Genomic DNA, 24,114 nt, shown 5'->3' with positions numbered 1-24,114 from the left:
GGCTTTATGAAAAAATTGTCACAAGCCACATTTACCAACCATGAAAATTTAAGGCATCAACCACAAATGAAAAGCGGGGTTCATGTGACAGCCAAAAAGGCTAATGCAACACCAGGTCTATAATATTGCTATATATTTGACTCCAATCTGTCTGATTGAACAGGTGTGCCATAATAGACCAGCACTCTTAAATGTGTCAAGTTTCTTTAATAAATTGTATTCAAATGTTATGTTAAAGCAAATTAATTACTCATGCCCAAACTGGAGCACATAACAACAGAGGCAAAGGTTAAAAATGCATTAACAGAATAGTATGCTTGCTAAATTGGAATTGTCAAACAAGTGTGCACAGAATAAATTGTGTGTATAATGTAAAAAAATGTTATTTTGAGGTTTTAAAATACTGTTGATGATTATGGCTTACAGGCAGCCAATGAAAACCCAGAAGTCATTATCTCAGTAAATTAGAATAAATAACAAAAAACACCAGCATGTTACGATCGCGGATGCAGCGTGGCTTACCAGCCAACACTCCCACGTCGTTGAACCATAACTATGACGTGGTATGCGTCCCAGGTGATCATTGAATGTGGACCCACTGGACCACAGAGGGGGACCAGGGCCTACCCGGACTAGGGAAGGGTAGCGACCGGGGTCTGTGGCAGCTGAGCTAGTAGGCAAGATGGCCATACGCAAAACTAAAAGACACCGCACAACTTCAGGTATAAAGTAACATAAAGTTTACTTAAATGAAGCAAAAAGACATCCAGACACCAAATTTCCGATTACGCACATCAAGAAGGATAAGTATGTCAGGTTGACAGACGAAGCAGGAGGTTATAACGGGTTAATGCAGTCCAGGGACTTATGGCACGGGCATCCTAGGAGGACCTCTCTTTCGGCCCATAGGAGAGGCTCAGGCACAACAAGTGAACATCAGACACTGACCTCGGGCAGACTTCAGACGATGGCTAAGGTTATCACGGGTTGATGCAGTCCAGGGTTGTCTGGCACGGGCATACTAGGATGGCCTCTCTGAGGCCTCAGGCGTAGCACAGGCACAGCAGGAGAACATCAGACACCGACCTCGGACAGTCTTCTGACAATGGCAGGAGCCATCATGGGTAAGACCCCAGGGAATCGGCAGGACATCGGAACATAAGAAAGACACTGATAGCACAGGTCCAGGAACGTTGGGACTACAGCACCGGGAACTGGCTGGTCAGATCCAGGGCTCACTGGTGGGACAGTCACCGGGAAACAGCTGGAGACTCCTGAGAACCACAGAGGAGGAATCCATCCAGGAACACAAACGGGACCGACTCAAGAGCACAGGCTGGACCACCAGGACCACGGACTGAACATCTGGACACAGGCTGGACATCGGAACATCAGACAGACTTAGGACACAGGCAGGACATCAGGACATCTTGTCACAGGAAGGACAACTGGTCACAGGAAGGACATCAGGACATCTGGTCACAGGCATGACATCAGGACATCTGGTCACAGGCATGACATCAGGACATCTGGTCACAGGCAGGACATCAGGACATCTGGACACAGACTGGACATCAGGACTCTGACGTGGCAGCCCAGGTCATCGGCTGGGACACAGACAGCACAGAACCAGGAACAGCGTGGCAGCTCAGCTCATTGACAGAGATACGGACATCACAGGTCCAGGTACACCGACAAGGCAGCTCAGGTCATCAGCAGAGACACGTACGGCACAGGACCAGAAACATTGGCGTGGCAGCTCAGGTCATCAGCTGAGACATGGATGGGACAGGATCAGGCAGTGGTGGTGGAGCTCCGGGTATCAGACAGTGGTCACCAGACTCCGGACATCGGACACCATCTAGGCACCAGGCAGCGGTCATCAGGTTCCAAGCACTGCCGGGTTGGATTGGGGCAGGACGGAGATAGCTCACATGGCAGGCTGAGCACTGCATAGTAAACGCTCAGCAAAAACACCGAACTCCATCTTTAAAAGAAGAACCCAGGTGAGTTGACAGTCACTGGGTACAGGGTTCCAGACACAAAGGGACTTCAGGAGCATAACACAGAGGACAAAGTTCAGACAGGGTCAGGTACAGGAACAGATACAAGATCAAGGGTTCAGGCCTAGATATGCAGCCTCCAGGGAAGGCAAAAAAAACAAGACAACAGAAACGGGCCTGGATATGCAGCCTCCAGGAAAGGCGGATCTGGGTACTCAGCCTCCAGAGCAGGTGGAAAAACAAGACACAAACAGAAATGATCTGAGTACTCAGCCCCAAGACCAGGCGGAAAAACAGGCATCAGCAACCCTAGAACTTCACACAGACAGAACAGGAACTGAACAATAATACATGGCAAGACTCAAAAACTTAATGTGATGCTCTGGCAACAACACACAGGACAGGGGAACTTTATATAGGAGCTACCCCTCAGCGATAGGCTGGGGACAGCAATTCAAGCACACACCCATTCCTCTTGAAAGCAGGGAAGGTGTGACCTCACGCACCCTAAGCACAGCCAGAAACAAATTAGAATAGCAAAGGACACCTGGCAGCAGCTGCAAGTCTGGACACATGTGGTAAGTCATGCACAACTGCAGAGTACCTTACAACCCGCGGGTACCTTCCACAGTGACTACCAGGGACCACACATGCAGGTGGTCATGCAGCGCAGCAGAGACACTCACGCATGTATGGCTACGCAGTGGAGCTGGGAACTGAGCAGCATCCATACAGGTAACTGACACAGCATTCCAGCTCATTATGGGGAAAGGAGCGAAGGGTTAAAGCAGAGAGTAAGGCCGGTTAAACAGAGTACAAACACAGCGGCGTTATACTGCAAAGGCTTCCTAGGCATTTAAAAAGGTCCCTTAGTCTGTTTCAGTAGGCTCCACAATAATATGGAAGACTGCTGACTTGACTTGAGGTCTGGTGTGAAGTTTCCATGGTCAGTGATGGTTTTGGGAGCCATGTCATCTGCTGGTGTAGGTCCACTGTGTTTTATCAAGACCAAAGTCAGCGCAGCTGTCTACCAGGAAATTTTAAAGCAGATTATCGATCCCTCTGCCGACAAGCTTTTTGTAGATGGAAATTTCAATCTCCAGCAAGACTTGACACCTGTCCACACTGCCAAAAGTACCAATACCTGGTTTAAAAACACCAAAAGCATTAATACCTGGTTTAAAAACAACAGTATCAAACTCGCCTGACCTTAACCCATAAATAATCTACGGGGTATTGTCAAGAGGAAAATGAGAGACACCAGACCCAACAAAGCAGATTAGTTGAAGGCTGCTATCAATGCAACGTTGGCTTCCATAACACCTCAGCAGTGCCACGGGCTGATCGCCTCCATGTCACGCAACATTGATGCAGTAATTGATGCAAAAGGAGCCCCGACCAAGTAATGAGTGCATTTACTGAACATACATTTCAGGAGGCTAACATTTAAGATTTTAAAATCATTTTTCAAGATGGTGTTGTAAAGTATTCTAATTTACTGAGATAATGACTTTTGGGTTTTCATTGACTGTAAGCCATAATCATCAATATTAACAAAAATAAACACTTGAAATAGATCACTCTGTTTGTAATGACTCTATATAATATAAGAGTTTCACGTTTTTAATTGAAGAACAGAAATAAACTTTTTGATGATATTCTAATTTTGTGAGAAATGCCTGTGGTTCTTAAATGTCACTATTGAAACAATTAAAAAATCTTAACCTTATACACACGTGGTCAAAATTGTTGGTACCCCTTGATAAATGACAGAAAAATCCACAATGGTGGCAGAAATAACTTGAATCTGACAAAAGTAATAATAATAAATCAAAAATCGTTGAAAATGAACAAATGAAAATCAGACATTGCTTTTCAGCCATGCTTCCACAGAATTTAAAAAAAAAAATAAAACTCATGAAATAGGCCTGGACAGAAATGATGGTACCCCTGAAAATAATGTGACAAAAGGGACTTGTTAAACCAAAATGTGTCCACTAATTAGCATCACAGGTGTCTACAATCTTGGAATCAGCGAGTGGGCCTGTATAGAAGGCTACAGATACTCACTGTGCTGTTTGGTGACATGGTGTGTATCACACTCAACATGGACCAGAGGAAGTGAAAGAAAGAGTTGTCTCAGGAGATTAGGACTAAAATTATAGACAAACATGTTAAAGGTAAAAGTTATAAGACAATCTCCAAGCAGCTTGATGTTCCTGTGATTACAGTTGCACATATTATTCAGAAATTTAAGATCCATGGGACTGTAGCCAACCTCCCTGGACGTGGCCGCCGGAGGAAAATTGATGACAACTCAAAGAGACGGAAAATACGAATGGTAACAAAAGAGCCCAGAAAAATTTCTAAACAGATTAAAGGTGAATTTCAAGCTCAAGGAACATCCATGTCATATCGCATCATCCGTCATTGTATGAGCTAAAATGGACTTCAAGGGAGATGACCAAGGAGGACACCATTGTTGAAAAAAATCATAAAAAAAAGGCAGACTGGGATTTGCCAAACTACATGTTGACAAGCCACAAAGCTTCTGGGAGAGGCAGCTTTCAAACACGAGACAACTGGAGCAGTTTGCTCTTGAGGAGTGGGCCAAAATACCTGTCGAGAGGTGCAGAAGTCTCATTGACAGTTACAGGAATCGTTTGATTGCAGTGATTGCCTCAAAAGGTTGTGCACCAAAATATTAAGTTGAGTACCATCTTTTTTGTCCAGGCCTATTTCATGCGTTTTATTTTTTTTTAATTCTGTGAAAGCATGGTTAAAAAACAATGTCTGACTTTCAATTGTTCATTTTCATAGATTTTTGATTTATTATTACTTTTGTCAGATTCAAGTTATTTCTGTCACCATTGTGTGTTTTGCTGTCATTAAACGAGTGGTGCCAACAATTTTGACCACGTGTGTATACTGTACTTAAGTTTCTTTTATAAATCTCCCCCTTCTTGAACAAAAATGCAACATGACCCAAAATGCTGCATTGCAAAGTGGGTACACGTAGGTTCATATCTGGAAATGAAAATACAGCAACAACATGTAGTATGTTCATGGGTGTATGGTTGATATATTGGACTAATATAAATGGAAATCAATAAATTAAAATGTCACTATTACATAATATATTAAAAAATGCAACCTTGGTACTTTCAAAACAAGAACACGACAAGAAAGCTTGATGGTTTTACTTCCCAAAAGTGTGCACCTGCAACAGGCCCCTATATTAATGTGGCATTTACAGGTCTAATAATGGACCATTACAACAAAAAAGTGTGAGAAAAAATGAAACTTTTTGATAACATGCACACTTTGTGAGAGAGACAATTAATTTCAAATAACGTAAATATATATATGTATATATATATAATGTCTCTTAGATAAGCGCCCACAGCCACCCCTGACAGCGCCGTTTTGCTAAATAGGCTTCCTCCATGACATGCATACCACTTGACATTCCATGATAGTAAATTAGGACAAATTAGGCCACAAATGCCCAAATGATGCTGAGCCTGCCTATGCCTAAGGATACCAGGTGTCCCATTTAACTCAGTTCATTTCCTCTTTTTGCATTGTTCACATTACATCCTGCAGGGTTTTAGCGGCTGTCCTGTTCTTTCCTTTCTACAAAGAATTTTCAGCTGGAAATATAAAGAAAAGTGACTGATGTGCCAAGTCACACAAAATCAAAAAAATTCATCCTTTTTGAGTTCTAGAATAATCATATACAGAAATTCACAATGATTTTACAAATTCTCTGAACATAAATTAAATTGTAGCCACATAAAATTAGCTAAAAATACTTAGGCTGGAGTCACACACAACCATTAAAAATTCGGACTGATTTTAACGGTACAAAATCGCACAAAGATTTCTTGTCCAGGGATCGGTCTGTCATCAGAATTTCCGGCAATGAACCGATTTTATTCACATCCAAGCATCAAATTGACATCCAATGCTAATGCCTGATGCTCTTTCCTGTTGACCTGGAGAAGTCTTGCGATTTAATCGCAAGTCACACGTGTGGTGCGTTTTCAATGCGATTTTCAATCGCATCCATTGACTTGCATTGGCGAATCCGATCCGAAAATCGGTGACAATCGCAGCATGCTGCGATTGTCTCAGTCCGAGGAACGGATCCGATAAAAAAACGCATGATGGGAGAAGCACCATTGAATAACTTTGGGACAAATGCAATGCGATTTTTTATCGCATTGCATTCGTCCGATTTTATCGCTAGTGTGACTCCGGCCTTATTCTACCAGACATAGAGTAATTTCACACATGGTTGATCTTCATATTTCAAAATTGACACATACTGTAGTTCATTTCAAGATCCTCTGCAAAAAAAAAAAATTTCTTCTGTGGATGTATTCAAACGCATATGATATAGATTGTCATTGAATTTCACAAAGATTTCGGTGTATAGCTAGTTTCTTTCATGAATTAACACCTGTGTAAAAATACCTGCATCAAATCATATGCCAACATCTGTTATGTAGTCACATAATGTAAATCACAAGAAATTATTGCCCAACCAATGATCCATCAAAATTTTCAGTCTAGTGCTAACGTAGCCTATCTTACCCATGTTCCAAGTTAGATTCTCATTGTGTGTAAACTCCAACATGCTTCTTAGTAGACGCTTCTTCAGAGACAAAAAAACACACTAATTTTCTGACCCTTTTTAAATAGTTATCTAGTAAATAGTTATCTAGTAAGTAGTTATCTAGCATAGTGCCCCTGCGGCCAACAATCTTTTCCTTATCCTATGCAAGCAGGTGGTCATAAAAGGCTATATAAAATATACTATAACACTTTTACCAAGCCTGTACATATGACACACAGTTCACTATCTGTGTAAATGGCCAAGGTTTTGAGGGTTCATCAGCATTTCCATTTCATGCTATTTTTTCCAGGAAGCTGAGCTCTATATAGTTGATAGAGGCAACAAAATGTGGACATTAAGGCTGTGTTCACACTGTAGGGATGCGACTCGCTCAGGTGCAGCGGGAGACAATCATGAGACAGGTTCTTCCCAAAATTCATGAGGTTTATTTGCTCCATAAACCATAAATCAGCGTATCACCAAAATAGCCTCTAGCTTAGGCACAAAAGAACATAAACGTCCGTGGCTTCAGACTCGGACCGAGAGTCTCAGCACATGCTGGGAGGTGTAGTCCTCCCCACATACAACCTCTGTAGTGTCCCGCCTGGACACATGGAAATCTGTCCACACTCATACAGACTCCCTCACAGTCTCTCACATGTGCCAAACACCTCAATTACATAGCCCTGTAACCACACCCAAAGGGGATCACATGGCTATGACATCACTAAAGGTTGTATAGACACACACAGGCTTCCCTGACACAGTGTAACAGAAAGATCAGCAGTACCTCTGCTGATCAATACACCCTGGAGCCTGCATCCCAAGGCCACCCACCTTGAGACCCATAATGGTCATTTAGGACCCTGCTCCTGTTACCACACTGAATGTGCCTGTACACCCATCCTGGGACACCCACACAGCGCCCCCTAGCTGACATAGTGGTAACTACACCACATACCTCCCCCCTCTGTTCAAACTTGTGGGGTTGAACACATGACATCACCCAGGTATCTTGAGACCTGGCACCCATGTCACCTTGCCCTACAAGTCGAGAGGACCATCTCCGTCTGTTTCGGTAGTCAAACTGCCTCATATTCACGTTAGGCCTCCCCCGCCCCCAGCGGTCAGTATCTCGGCCTTGGGCTTTGGCCTTCCCGTCAACGTCCGTCAGTGTGATCAGACACTCTTTAGTCTCCACCTGTTTGCAGTGCGCTCCGTCACCCGACCTTTCTCTCACTGGCCGGCTCTCCCAGTTCACACGGTCATGAGTCCCACGTCCAGCTGGGCCAACTGGCTGGTCTGAGTCTGACCCTCTGTCACTATGTCCACCACCGGGTCTCGTGCCTATGTTACTACGATTAGAACGGCCACTTGCGGACTCTCGATGTTCTTGCCTTCGACTACCTGTCCTTTCATTCCTTGGAGGATCCCTTCGGGTCCTTACACCTTGGGTTGGAGGTGGACGCCACCTGATGTTCTCTATCTGCTCATTCATCTGCAGTCGATCCTGTCTTAGCTGCTCAATCTCCTTCAGGTACGCTACCCGATATTCCAGGAGCATGCGAAGCTTCCCAATGCTTTCCACCGAACCAACCACAATGACAGGAACCATGTCATCTTCAATAACGACTTGGATTTCACCAGCAGGTGGGATCCTCACTCTCTTCACACAGGATCGATTCACCATCTCCTGCATCACCTTTCCAAGTCTGCCAACGACTTTCCCCACCAGATTTCTGGGTACCGGAATTATGTCTTCCACAAAGCCCAGCCGACTTTGTGCTTCCCTTGCAAGCTCCAGACGTCGAGCGGCTTTCCTATTACGCTCCACGAGCATCTGTTTCGTGCGGAGACATTGTAGGTGCATCTCTTTCAGGACAGCCACCCTTCTCTCTGTGTCTTCCGTTTCTGCCAGTATCACCAACTGGTCTGTTTCTGGTGCCCAGCTCACACTATAGGCCTTTACTGCCTTTTTAAAGGTCTCATGCACACCTTCGCTGGCACATGCTTCTCGCACGTCTTCGGGTACCTCCATCACGCACTTGAAGGTCATGGACTTGCTCTCATCCTGGACAGATGGCTCTGGGTTCCCCACGGACACTTCCCTCAAGGTATCTGCCAAGACCGGGTGACTGTCTTGTGCAGCTCTTGGTTCACCATCTTCCTGAGATTTACAGTCTTCAGGACCCTTTTCCAAGATGGGCTTTGGCAGTTCTGCCTTGCTATCAGTCGGGCACGGCCGCTGTACGTCTTCACCCATCCACTTCTTCTGCAGAAGACCTTTTACTACTCCACTGAGTTCTTGCAGAACTTTATCTCGCTCCTCTGCCAGGTAGCGACGCTGATCCTCTCTCCTGAGAATCTCCTGTTGATGCTTCTCTTGGGCCTCTCTGAGCACCTCCATATCTTCCAACAGGGTCTTGTTCATGGTTTTACATGCTGACAGGTGACCTCTGAGCTCAGAGACTTCCTTCTCCAGCTCATCCACTCTGTGCTCAGCTGCTTGCCTTAGGACTCTTTCCCTTTCGACATGTTCTGTTACAGTCTCCTTTATCAGCTGTATCTCATGATCTTGTTCTCTTTTGGCCAGCACGTGTCTCACCACTACCTCTTTATTTATATCATCAAAGGGTACCACTGGGTCAGTCACACCAGTCGAGTGAACCCTCCAGTTACCGTCCAGCACCAATGTGTCTAGTCCAGTAGTCTCATCTCCCAGCCCACCATCTGTCTTATCACGAGACGTCAGGTCCGTCAGTTGGGCAGATGTACTTCTTCCTCTGGTCAGTTCTACCTCTGACCTGTCCATGTCAGGAGCCATCACTGTCTCAGTGTCTGCTTGCCCCACAGTCGAAGCATCTCCATCGTCAGACCAAACGTCATCAAACAAAAGAAAGTCCCGGCCCCTCTCCCAGGCATAGACTAAGTCCCGTGGTATTCCTCTACCTTGGCACTCACCACCTTTGGTCCCCTCAAACACTACTGTGTCTACTGCGTAGTTCACCGTGACCCCGTGTTTACAGCGAACCCTGACGTTTTTCTCGGTCAGAGAGAAAACGAGAGGCGTTCCTGTCAGAGTCACCTGACTCTCTGAGTCCAGCCGACCAAAGGCTCCTTCCCGGTGCAGCATCACTGTACACATCTGTGGCCCATCATTACTACCCGGAAAGGATATTCCACATTCTGAAAAAGACCTGCACATACACTGCGGTACTCCAGACATACCTACTGAGTCACCCAGTGCTGTCACTTCTTCACACTTGGCCACTTTCTGGACTACCACCCCACTTTGGGTTGCCACTCCAATTTGGGTCACCGCCCCCTTTTGGAACTCCACCCCTTTTTGGGTTACCACTCCAATTTGGGTCACCGCCCCCTTTTGGGACTCCACCCCTTTTTGGGTTACCACTCCAATTTGGGTCACCGCCCCCTTTTGGGTCACCGCCCCCTTTTGGGATTTCCCCATGTCCGTCCTGCAGAACCTCTTAGGCCACAGGTCACACAGTACAGTTTGTCTTTTAACGATACCACACAAGTCTTTGCTGGCACCACCACAGCTCCTGCTGTCACTGATCACCGGCACCTCCGGCTGCTGTTCACACACACACCCAGCGGCTGGTGTCACTGCAGCTCCTGCTGCGCCATCTTCGTGGACCCGCCAATCCACCGGAAGCCGCTTGTCACCTTCGTAACCCCGCCGGGTTACTGGAAGCCGCTTGTCACCCTCAAAGATAAAAAAGCCACAAAAGTGCGCCCATAGGGCCTTACCAGTGCAGGTATAATGGTATAACGACATAATACAGGGTACTCACCCTCAATAGTTGTGTAAAGCCACAACTACTGTATCTGCTTAGTCACATGCAATAAAGCTGCAGCAGGATGGTGTAGACAGACAGCGTCTGCTACCAATGCTCCCAGGAAAAACACCAGGGCCCTGTGCTGCGAGACCTTCATGACCCCACTGAGCCACAGCAAGCACTTTCAGGTTTTTGCAGAGAAAACGAGGAAAAGGAAAAAAAAAACACATGCACAGTCTCTCACGTGTCCTGTCCGTGTGCCACTCAGGACGTACCGTCCACCACACAGGGCGCACCGGGTGCTATTCAGGGAGCAGCCCTCCTCCCAGGGTCTCCCAACACACCGGCCTCACCAGGTCCAGGGGCTCAGCGGGTGCTCTTCAGGACATCCGTCTCCACCTGAGACTGCCCAACACACGCCTCACCAGGTCCAAGGTCATAGCACGTGCTTCAGGGCTCCTCCCAACACTGACCCTCCAGGACCTTGCTCACTGACCCCTCCAGGAACACAGTCTCTCACTGACCCTGGTCAGTGCAACACAGACTCCTGTCTGTTATCTGTGTCGGCCACACAGGTTCCTGGATGCCTCTTCTCCTCAGAGGTATCCCACAAATATTAACACAGTCACTTTCTCTGACCTCGGTCAGTATTACTCACGGTTGTCAGACCGTCTGCTCTCCTGGCTCAGAACCGCCAGCACTGCCACACGTGCTTCTGGGAATCGCTCCCCGCGTTCTCCGCCAATTGTAGGGATGCGACTCGCTCAGGTGCAGCGGGAGACAATCATGAGACAGGTTCTTCCCAAAATTCATGAGGTTTATTTGCTCCATAAACCATAAATCAGCGTATCACCAAAATAGCCTCTAGCTTAGGCACAAAAGAACATAAACGTCCGTGGCTTCAGACTCGGACCGAGAGTCTCAGCACATGCTGGGAGGTGTAGTCCTCCCCACATACAACCTCTGTAGTGTCCCGCCTGGACACATGGAAATCTGTCCACACTCATACAGACTCCCTCACAGTCTCTCACATGTGCCAAACACCTCAATTACATAGCCCTGTAACCACACCCAAAGGGGATCACATGGCTATGACATCACTAAAGGTTGTATAGACACACACAGGCTTCCCTGACACAGTGTAACAGAAAGATCAGCAGTACCTCTGCTGATCAATACACCCTGGAGCCTGCATCCCAAGGCCACCCACCTTGAGACCCATAATGGTCATTTAGGACCCTGCTCCTGTTACCACACTGAATGTGCCTGTACACCCGTCCTGGGACACCCACACAGCGCCCCCTAGCTGACATAGTGGTAACTACACCACAACACGTTCAGGATTTTTTGCGCTTTTTTAGCGTTTTTCCCCTGCAAAAACACTTTAAAAAATGCATACATTAAGCATTCTATTATTAGAAAGAAATCCGCAATTTTTGCGCACATGATGCGTTTTTTTTCCGCAAAAAAAGCGCATTACGGAAAAAAGTGCAGCATGTTCATTAATTTGAACATTTGTACCTGGCGAAGGTACGCCGAAACGTGCGTTGGGGCTGGCACATCCTAGGGACTTCTGCAGCAAAAGAGGTACAGCACTGAGCTTTTTTGACACTCCATTTTTTGCCTCTAGTAAATTTTGCACGCTTACTTTGTTGGAGCATAGCTCCTATGCAGTTCTCTAATTGCACCGCAATAGCCTAGTGACTGGAGATAACCGCAGCGGTCATGAGCTCAGTCATCATGAGAACTGCAGTGGACGTGAACTTCCGGCAGTCACAAGGTAAGACATTATTTATATTAGTACACATGCATAGTAAGCTGTGCTTCCGCAGTTATTATGCATGTGACTAATAATTAGATGCGGTTTTACTGCATCTAATGATAGGTTATGGAAAATTTACGCTGCGGGGACTGAGCGTCTCCACATCGTAAATTGACATGCTGCGGTTTTTAAAGACGCTCCGCATGTCCGTTTAAGCAGGTGTAATGCCTGCGTCTCTGAACGCATAGTGGATATGGAATTACATGAAATCCCATGCACTATGCTATAACATCTGGATGCTGTGGGTTTGACGCTGCGGATGTACGCAGCGTCAAACCAGCAGCGTTTACTGAATGTGGAAACATACCCTAATTGATGGAGAAAGGTTGACTTTGATGGACCTAGGTCTTTTTCAACCTATATAGCTATGTCTTTACTTACTTACTTGCTCAGAGACTTGTTGAAACTATGACCCCAGACTTTTACAGGCTGGCCTTCAGGTCTTTAGTTTGACGTGATGCTTTTTCCATCATTTGCACCAATCTTCGAAGATTACTTTTGTCAATTTTTCTCTTTCCCCCACGTCCATGGAGGTTCTTGATGGTTCCATGCTTGGCAAACTTCTTAATAACATTGCACATTGTTGAAACTGGGATACCAAATTCTTGAGAGATGGCCTTATACCCTTTGGAAGTCTTGTGCTTGCTAATAATATCAGTTCTGATATCCTCAGACAGCTTTGTCTTCACCATTCTGACAAAGGAACAGGGCCTAATATGTGGCTTTTCATTGGCTAAATCATGTCACATGGGCACCAACAATTAATCACAGGTGATGCTAATTTGTGATTTACCACAGGCGAGTCAAAATACATTTCCATACTTTTTTAATGAAAAAGGTGCCAATACCACTGTCCCAGCAAGCTTTAGGTTTTTCTATTTTTCCCTAGCATTGTTTTTTGTCTTACATTATTGTTTATCATTTGCTCTTTTGTATTTAACAAAAAACTGTTTCACATGATTCATTTATTTAGGAGATATTCCACATTATGTACTTACACTTCAAGGGTGCTAATAACGATAAGCACGACTGTATATATATATATATATATATATATATATATATATATATGTACTCAGTATACAGTGGGGCAAAAAAGTATTTAGTCAGTCAGCAATAGTGCAAGTTCCACCACTTAAAAAGATGAGAGGCGTCTGTAATTTACATCATAGGTAGACCTCAACTATGGGAGACAAACTGAGAAAAAAAAATCCAGAAAATCACATTGTCTGTTTTTTTTTCATTTTATTTGCATATTATGGTGGAAAATAAGTATTTGGTCAGAAACAAGCAATCAAGATTTCTGGCTCTCACAGACCTGTAACTTCTTCTTTAAGAGTCTCCTCTTTCCTCCACTCATTACCTGTAGTAATGGCACCTGTTTAAACTTGTTATCAGTATAAAAAGACACCTGTGCACACCCTCAAACAGTCTGACTCCAAACTCCACTATGGTGAAGACCAAAGAGCTGTCAAAGGACACCAGAAACAAAATTGTAGCCCTGCACCAGGCTGGGAAGACTGAATCTGCAATAGCCAACCAGCTTGGAGTGAAGAAATCAACTGTGGGAGCAATAATTAGAAAATGGAAGACATACAAGACCACTGATAATCTCCCTCGATCTGGTGCTCCACGCAAAATCCCACCCCGTGGGGTCAGAATGATCACAAGAACGGTGAGCAAAAATCCCAGAACCACGCGGGGGGACCTAGTGAATGAACTGCAGAGAGCTGGGACCAATGTAACAAGGCCTACCATAAGTAACACACTACGCCACCATGGACTCAGATCCTGCAGTGCCAGACGTGTCCCACTGCTTAAGCCTGTACATGTCTGGGCCTGTCTGAAGTTTGCTAGAGAGCATTTGGATGATCCAGAGGAGTTTTGGGAGAATGTCCTATGGTCTGATGAAACCAAACTGGAACTGTTTGGTAGAAACACAACTTGTCGTGTTTGGAGGAAAAAGAATACTGAGTTGCATCCATCAAACACCATACCTACTGTAAAGCATGGTGGTGGAAACATCATGCTTTGGGGCTGTTTCTCTGCAAAGGGGCCAGGACGACTGATCCGGGTACATGAAAGAATGAATGGGGCCATGTATCGTGAGATTTTGAGTGCAAACCTCCTTCCATCAGCAAGGGCATTGAAGATGAAACGTGGCTGGGTCTTTCAACATGACAATGATCCAAAGCACACCGCCAGGGCAACGAAGGAGTGGCTTCGTAAGAAGCATTTCAAGGTCCTGGAGTGGCCTAGCCAGTCTCCAGATCTCAACCCTATAGAAAACCTTTGGAGGGAGTTGAAAGTCCGTGTTGCCAAGCGAAAAGCCAAAAACATCACTGCTCTAGAGGAGATCTGCATGGAGGAATGGGCCAACATACCAACAACAGTGTGTGGCAACCTTGTGAAGACTTACAGAAAACGTTTGACCTCTGTCATTGCCAACAAAGGATATATCACAAAGTATTGAGATGAAATTTTGTTTCTGACCAAATACTTATTTTCCACCATAATATGCAAATAAAATGAAAAAAAACAGACAATGTGATTTTCTGGATTTTTTTTCTCAGTTTGTCTCCCATAGTTGAGGTCTACCTATGATGTAAATTACAGACGCCTCTCATCTTTTTAAGTGGTGGAACTTGCACTATTGCTGACTGACTAAATACTTTTTTGCCCCACTGTATATATATATATATATATATATATATATATATATATACAAGTTGTGTGACAAAATGTTTGCGCCCTCCCTGGTTTCCTACTCTTTTGCATGATTGTTACACGTAAATGTTTCACATCACCAAGAAAATTTAAATATTAGATAAAGATAACACAGGTAAGCACAAAATTGCAATTTTTATATGAAGGTCTTTATTATTAAGGGGGAAAGAAATCCAAACCTAAAGAGCCCTGTGTGGAAAAAAGTAATTGCCCCCTAAACCTACTAACTGGTTGGGCCACCCTTAGCAGCAACAACTGCAAACAAGCATTTGCAATAACTGGCAATAAGTGTTTTACAATGCTCTGGAGAAATTTTGTCCCACTCATCTTTGCAGAATTGTTGTAATTCAGCCACATTGGAGGGATTTGGAGCTTGAACCGCCATTTAAGGTCATTTCACAACATCTCAATCGGATTAAGGTCAGGACTTTGACTACGCCACTCCAAAGTCTTAATTTTGTTTTTCTTAAGTCATTCAGAGGTGGACTTACTGGTGTGCCCAGAAACATAACCAAAATGCTCTTTAGCTTGAGGTCATGAACAGATGCCTAGAAATTTTGGAGACAGCAGAATTCATAGTTCCATTTACCACAGCAAGTCTTTCAGGTCCTGAAGCAGCAAAACAGCCCCAGGCTATCACACTGCCACTACCATAATTTACTGCTGTATGATGTTCCTTTTATGAAATGCTGTGATACTTGTACTCCAGATGTAATGGATAAATGGCTTTATAGCATTTTCCAGACTGATAGATCTCAATTACTTTGTTTCTCATTTGCTCCAAAATTTCTTTGAATCACGACATGATATCTCGACTCTGAGGAACTTTTAGTGTACTTCACTTTGTCAGGTAGGTCCTTTGTTAGTGATTTCTTGATTGAGAACAAGTGTTACAGTATTCAGGCCTGCATGTGGCTAAGGAATTTGAATTTTGCTTGCCAAAGATGTGATAAACCACAGTTAATTTATGTTCAAGGGGGAGGGGGAAATCACGTTTACACACAGGGATTTGGATTCCTTTCTCCCTTAATAATAAAGACCTTCATTTAAAATTTGCATTTTGTATTTACTTGTGTTATCTTTGTCTAATATTTAAATTTGTTTAGTGATCTGAAACATCTGAGTGTGATAAACATGCCAAAGGATAGAAAATCAGGAAGGGGCAAACGCTTTTTCACACAACTCTATCTATCTATCTATCTATCTATCTATCTATCTATTTATCTATCTATCTTGTAGTGGTTTTACTCACTTGAGTGCGACGGGGGGAAAACAGGATGCTTGTTCCTTTAAAAGTTCATGGGTTTGCTTGCTTCATAAACCCCAGAAGCAAAAACAGAAAATAAACAGCCTTTAGATCAGGCAAACAAAAAATCTAAATGTCCATAGCAGGGCTCTGCTCCACCAGCGGGTGACCCTAGCATGTTTCCCTCATCGATCTGAGTGGGGCATGGTTGGATACCAATCTAAACTCCCGTCCTACTAGATAGTACCATAATGTGTCCACCGCGCACTTTATAGTCAAGCACTCCTTCTCTATGACCGAACAATTCCTTTCACATCAGGATAGCTTCCTACTCAGGTAGAGAACAGGGTGCTCCTCCCTATGTATCTCTTGGAAAAGGACTGCTCCTACCCCAACATCTGAGGTGTCTGTTTGGAGTATGAACTCCTTCTTAAAGTCAGGGGTCATGAGAACCGGTTGCTTACGCAGAGTCCCTATCATTTCTTGAAAGGCTGTCTCTGCCTCTTCAGACCATTTGACCATTACCAATTTAATCCCCTTAAGGAGGTCAGTCAGGGATGCGCCATCATGGTGAAGTTCAGAATGAACCTCCTGTAGTATCCCACTATCCCCAGGAAAGCTCTAACTTGTTTATTGGACAGTGGTCTCAGCTATGTTTGAATTGCCTCCACTTTACTGATTTGGGATTTGATCTCACCTCGACCCCACTACATATCCCAGGTACTTGGCTTCTTCTTTACCTAAGGCACACTTCCTTGGGTTTATTGAAAACCCCGCCTTTCTTAGAGCATCAAACACTGTCTGGACTGTTTCCAGATGACTCTCCCAGTCTGGACTAAAGATAACAATATAGTCCAGGTATGCCATGGCGTATTGCTTGTGGGGTGCAAGAATTTGATCCATAGCTCTCTGGAAGGTCACAGAGGCCCCCTGCAGTCCAAGAGGCATCCAAACATACTGGAAGCATCCGTCTTGCATAGAAAACACAGTCTCCTCCTTCGCTCCCTGTACCATGGGGATCTGCCAATAACCCTTTGTCAAATCCAAGGTGGTTATGTACCTTGGGGCCCCAAGTCTCTCTATAAGATCATCAACGTGGCATGGGATATGCGTCGAACTTGGAGACCTCATTCAACTTCCGATAATCATTGCAGAACCTCCGCTCTTGGACTCCTCAATGACCCCGAGTTTTAACATATGCTCCACCTCCTTTGAAATCATTTCTTGATGGGCCTCCGGAATCCGATAAGGCTTTACGGTGATCCCCTCATGTGGCTCCGTCAGAACTTCGTGTTCTATGACCTTTGTGAACCCCGGTAATTCCGAGAACAGGTCCCTGTTCCTCTGGAACAACTCTCGGCACTTGTTTCTGGGCCTTCAACAGCATCTCTGCTATTGCGACACCTTCATTCTTACCTTATGACTTGCCCAGCAAGCAAGGAGTTTCAGCCGGCTCTCTGTCTTGCCATGGCTTGATGAGGTTTAATTGGTAGACCTGATATGGCTTCCGTCTTCCTGGCTGATGAATTTTATAGTTTACCTAACCAAGCTTCACCACCTCATGTGGCCCTTGCAATTTGGCCAAGAACTTGCTCTCCACAGTAGGAATTAGCACAAGAACTTGGTCTCCTGGATTGCACTGCCTCACTCTGGCTGTGCCAAACAACAGCCTCCATTATATAGGCTGTTAACCACACCCAGAGGTGAGGTATGTGGGTAGTCAGACCTTCCCATCTTTTATAGCTACCAACAACCCGGTAAGGGCACAAAACAAAACTCTTAGTGCTTATGTGCACTAGAGAAAATACTCTGGGTTACATCACAGAGAGCAGCCATCTCTGTGACACATACCTCCCATTGACTAGGTGGCCGTTAGCTTCCTTACAATATATATATCTGAGGCTCCTGATTTTTTTCTTCTTTAGAGATGGAGACAAGCCTTAAATTTGTGTTGTAAATCCTCTCAAATATTGTAAATGCAAAGTGTACTTTAACAAAGTATTAGTTTAAGGGTGTGCATTGTGTATTTATGCAACCATATTCTTTTACGTCTTTATTTTTCATTTTCCACTTGAAAAGAATAGTGACATTAAAAGTTAGAAAAAGTTTTGAGATTATTCTACATATGATTTTTTTTATGACAAAAAAAAGGCATTTTAACAGGGATGTGTAAACTTTTCATATCCTCTGTATGCCCCATAATTCTGAAAAATTCTCTTAAAAAGAGATGAGTGAACTTTTCACGGTTCAGTTTGGTTCGATTCACTGAACGTTTAGACCTTCGCCGAACAGGTTCACCGAACATTTTGAAGAACGTACCAGAGCTCCATTAGATTCAATGGGATGCCAAACCAAACGTATGCACAACACCATGAGGGATGACAAAAAACTTCCTACTAGAGTTGAGTGACTATGGTCGGATCAGGTTTCATGAAACAAAATTTGTTTCAGATGAAACTGGTCCGACTAGGGCGAAAAAAGTCGGAGTTTCTTCCGAAACCCAACCCCAATGCAAGTCAATGGGGATTAAAAGTCAGCATTGAGTGGATGAATGTCATCCGCTCAATGCCGACTTTTATTTGGGAAATTTTAGCTGTGTAGGAAGTAGAATTGAGCGACTTTGGTCGGATTGGGTTTCATGAAAAAAAATTTGTTTCAGATGAAACTGGTCCGACTAGGGCAAAAAAAGGCAGAGTTTGGTCCGAAACCCGACCCCAATGCAAGTCAATGGGGATTAAAAGTCAGCATTGAGTGGATGAATGTCATCCGCTCAATGCCGACTTTTATTTCCCATTGACTTGCATTGGGGTCGGGTTTCGGACGAACATCTGACTTTTTTGCCCTAGTCGGACCAGTTTCATCTGAAACAAATTTTGTTTCATGAAACCCGATCCAACCAAAGTCGCTCAACTCTACTTCCTACTCAGCTAAAATTAGGGGCAGACATCATGAAAAGTGGCATCAATTGATACGCAGTAGAAAGTTGCAAATGGCACAGCTGCAGTCAGCCATGGGACATGCATGAGGTATCAGGTCTAGCACAGCATTTACAGCTTGGAATTGAAGTTTCAATGAAGACCTGGTGTTTAAGAGAGCGGTGTAAACCTTCTTAGGTTGGAGCAAAACCTCATGCGACACCTTCAATTTTTTTTTTAATCCAGCCACACTCAGATGGCACAAACATCAGTTTTATAAAGTACTATTGGTAGAAAAATGTAAATAAAGTAACACAGGCTGTTGACTGATTAATTGACCCACTGTAGAATATTTTATAATGGCACACAAGCAGTAAGCCATAGACAATGCATGAGGAATCAGAGTCTGGCCCTGCATTTACATCTTGGAATTTAACTTTTAATGAGGGTCTGGTGATTAAGGGAGCAATGCAAGCCTTCTTAGTTGGGAGCCCTGATACCTCATGCAACACCTCCAATTTTTTTTATTATTCCAGCAACATTCATATGGCACAAACATCAGTTTCAGACAGTACTATAGGTAGAAAAATGTAAGGAAAGTAACACAGGTAGTTGACTATAATTAAGTGCAGGCCTGCCAGTCCCGTCTGGGAGCACCACTTGTCTGGGTCTCTGACACACCTTCTGCTACAGGCAACCACACAACTTAAAGTCTCCACATTTAAAAAAAAGTTTGGAACATCAGCAGCAGTAGCAACAGCAGGCACAGAAGATACCACAGAGATAGCACAGACAGCAATAAAGAAAGATCAATGCATGACACTAAAAACAACATCATCGCCTTGCCTGTCCAGTCTGCAATTGGGGTGCAAAAGTAATTGGAGAATCATGACTTGTTCATTTTGAAGAAAGTTAGGCAATCCGCACTTTTTAGGGGACAGCCGGATGCGCTTATCCATCAGGACAAAACACGCCACCAGGTGCTACTGCTGCTAATTTTTCTGCGATGACACCTTTACGTTCCTGGGGTTGGACGTCTAGAACTGAGGTGTGCCTCGATGCTGTCTTGGGGAAAATACTCTAAAGATTGTCTACAAGCATATTTCGATATTCCAGCATGCACACATCCCTTTCGGAGGGGGCAGTAACTGGCTAAATTTACTCATGTACTTTGGATCTAACAGAGTGGTAACCCAGTAGTCAGCACTAATTCTAACCCTAAGAATGCGGGCATTGTGTTGAAGATAGTGCAGCAAGAAGGCTTTCATGTGTTGGGCACTTACATGAAGTCCAAATCCATGCTGTGGCGGGGTAGCTCTCAAGGTTACTTCATCCATCCCCTCCCACCAACCACGGACAACAGAGAGGGGATTATTATCCTCTTCACCTCCTGACTATTGCACATCCATCACCTCATCCACCTTCATTTTTTACTAAGATCCTGCTCCTTCATTAATAGTTTGTCTGGTACCATGAGCCCCCTCTGTCGCTATAATCCACCCTCCCATGGCACCTGCCTGTATGAGGACAGTCCTTAACTTTGAGAAATTGTTATCCCTTTCGCATCCTCCTCTGTTTCCTCCCCTTCCTATGGGACCACCACCTCCTCATACAGACTATTCAAAATGTTAACTAAACATTTAGATGACTGGAATAGGGATGCCAATAATGGCATCATCAGCTCTAACCATCTTAGTAGCCATTTCCAAACTGTGCAGAAGGGTGCAGAGGTCCTTCATCTGTGCCCACTCTGTGAGATTTGCACCATGTCTGTACTGCATTTGCTCAGGCTTTGCAAAAGGACATACTGCACCAGGGCTCATCTCTGCTGCTACAGTCACTGCATCATGTGAAGAGTAGAATTCCACCATGTTGGAAAATATTGCAAATCAAATTATTAAAGGTTTGGCTGAAATACCTCTGTAGCGATGGAAGTCAATGACCTGTGGCATGCGATGAGTAGAAGTGAGCACACAGCGACAATGCTTTCTACAGCAGTACATCCAGGGTGGGATAGTGGCGGAGAAATTGCTGTACCACAAGGTTGAGAACGTGAGCCATGCACGGCATATGTGTGAGGTTGCCCTGGTTTAGGGCCATCATCAGGTTTGCACCATTATAGCACACGACCTTCCGTGGCTCCAGGTTCAAGGGAGACAACCATTGCTGTATCTCAGCCTGGATAGCTGTTCATAACTCTTGAGCTGTGTGACTGCATTCTCCAAAGCATATTAATTAGAACACTGCTTGATTGCAGTGAGCCATGGCTGTGCAGTATGAGGGTGGGGGATTCTATCTGCACTATTTGAAGGGAGAGGTTGAGGACACAGGTGAAGGCCCTAGAGGAGGTGTAGGAGCCAGAAGCAGTGGAGAAAGTGCTATATACAGAGGTTTGTCTTTGTGGATTCCAAGAGTTGTGATGCAGCCCCTTGCCCATCTGTCCCCACAGCCACCAGAGTCACCCAGTGTTTGCTCATCCAGGTGTCAATGGTGAAATGCATCCTGTCAGACATAGATTTTTTTCATGGAACAGGTGATGCTGTCGTGGACATGCTGGTGTAGCACAGGCACAGATTTCTTAAAGAAGTAATGGTAACTGGGCAACTGGTACTTGGGGACTTTGATGTCCATCAACTTTTGGAAACGGTCTGTATCCACCTTGCTGAAAGACAGCATTTCCATAGCCAACATATTGGAGATGGTGGAGTTCAAGCTCTTAGCTTTGGCATGTGTAGTAGGAAACATTCTTTTACTTGACATCAACTGCGGGACCGAGGGCTGGCTGATGTGCATGAGAGAGGGTGGAGAAGGGTGAACAGGACAAACTGCTGTACTGTGAGTGAGGTGTAGGTGGAGATGTTATGGTGAATTGAGAAATATGTGTGGTGCAAGGCGACACAAAAACAACAATCATGTCCACTTCCGTAACAGCTGATGGGCTCTCACTCACCTCGACTGTAGTGGGTAAACAAGTGGATTTTCTGCTGCCTGATACCTGTGTGAGAACACTTGGAATAGTGACAGAAGAGGAAAAAGCAGCAGATGTGGTTGATGGGACAGCTGGTGGTTAATGAGGCTTCCAAGTCAAAACTGAGATTCCAGACAGAGAGACTCCCAGACTAATTTATGTTGATTGCGCATGTGGAGATCATGCATGTAGTAGTCAAATTATTGCAATTTTTGCCTCTCCTAATTTTTTTGCAAATTTTCCACATGAACTGAGTTGGGTCATCCTTTGATTTCTCCAAAAAAGCCCACCCTAATCAACCCTTGCCGCCTCTACGAGCTGCACACTCATGACCGCTGCTGGCCACAGCCATAGTTGTGGTTGAGGATGCAGTGCTTGTCTTGTCTGCATTACTTTGTCTGTGTGGGAAGCCACAATGTAATCTCCTCATCTTCCTCTTCCTCCACCTCCTCTGCTGACCTACTCAGCTGCTTACTTCTGGATTCACACCAAGTGGGATCTACAACCTCATCATCCTTCTCTCTGTTCTCACATTCCTCACCCTGAGAATCACCTTCCTTCTCTTCATGTCCTGACACCACAGCACAGTCAGCATGCTCCTGAGGTACTTGAGTCCAATCAGTATCACTTCCACCCCCTGTGGATAACATCTATTGACAAAGGTCTGGATTCTGCTCCAACCTTACTTCATCTGGCCCAGGATCCAATATTAAAACAATTTTGAGTATCGGTGCAGATGTTTTCCTCCTCTAGATTCTGTGAATCTTAGAAGCAGACCTCTGATGCTCATAGAATAGAATATGTGAATTGATCTGCAGAATGGCCATCTGTGGTTCCCTACAGTCAGTTGGGCATGTGAAAATTTGTGACGTGAGGTTAACCAGGATGATTGTGGTGCCACCTCTGAGGATTGTGTTGTATGTGATGTTAATGTGGAGGAAGAGGAGATGCGGCCACTTGATGCAGAGCTTGCCATCCACTGGAGCACATGCTCTTTCTGAGCCTCATCTACAAGGGGCACTGCTGTGAGGCTGCCAAAAAAAGGGAGCCGAGTTGTCCGTTCAGTAACAGATATGGTCAGTGGTCTTTGGCTAGGACGAGATGGTGTTTGTTCACTTGAGCCTACATTGACAGTAACACCTAACCTACGTACACCAAGCTTATTCCCCCTTCCACCATGACCTCGCTTTTTCCCACACATGTTCCATGTACCCTTCCCCTCTTTTAACCAGCTGTTTCACAACCCTAGGCCCAGACCTGTCAGTTACCTGTGACTAAATTAATAATTAGTTTTTATTGGCTGAAATAATGTGGCTAGACCACAGAATTAGCACAAAAGAATTTGATTATGAAATGGTGCCTGCACCAGACTATTATCAGAAACAATTTGGATTATGAAATGAGATCTGGTGCCTGCACCAGACTATTATCCCAAATGATTTTGATTATGAAATGCGGTCCGGTGCCTGTTGTAAGGGAGTGAGATATGATGTCTTTCTTGCTTCCCTTCCTCAGATTGCCCCTTCTTATGTTATTATATATGGATTGCTAATTGATAATGTTTATTATAAATATCATAGAAATGTGTTATCGCTCATCTTTAATGCTATTGCCACATGTATGTGTTACCATTGTGTAGAAAGCTGTAATATATTGTCTTGTGTTTCTGTATTATGTTATTGCATAATATAGTGTGCCTGTTGTGCATGTATAGTTAGAGTAAGTTAGTGCATCCTTTTAAGGACAATGGAGGCGGGCACTTTAGTATATAGTTTACATAGCTATGGGTTTGTGTAGTTCTGTTGCGGGCCACTAGATAGTGGGCATACTAGTGGACCCTATTGGTACAGCGGATAGGATGTTCATAGAGGGTTAATTGTAGGAGGGGCTGCCATAAGCGGGGACCTCATAGGAAGTTAGGTCAGATGGGGCCAGGGTTCCTTAGTGTCCACATGGGCTATAGGCCCAGACAGCTTGGCAGCCACGCAACATTCAAGCACTGCAGCCTACTT

The sequence above is a fragment of the Dendrobates tinctorius genome, unplaced genomic scaffold, assembly GCF_039654945.1.
Source record: "Dendrobates tinctorius isolate UK_male_01 unplaced genomic scaffold, ASM3965494v1 ptg000161l, whole genome shotgun sequence".
Taxonomy (NCBI): domain Eukaryota; kingdom Metazoa; phylum Chordata; class Amphibia; order Anura; family Dendrobatidae; genus Dendrobates; species Dendrobates tinctorius.
Note: the sequence above shows the minus strand (reverse complement) of the source record.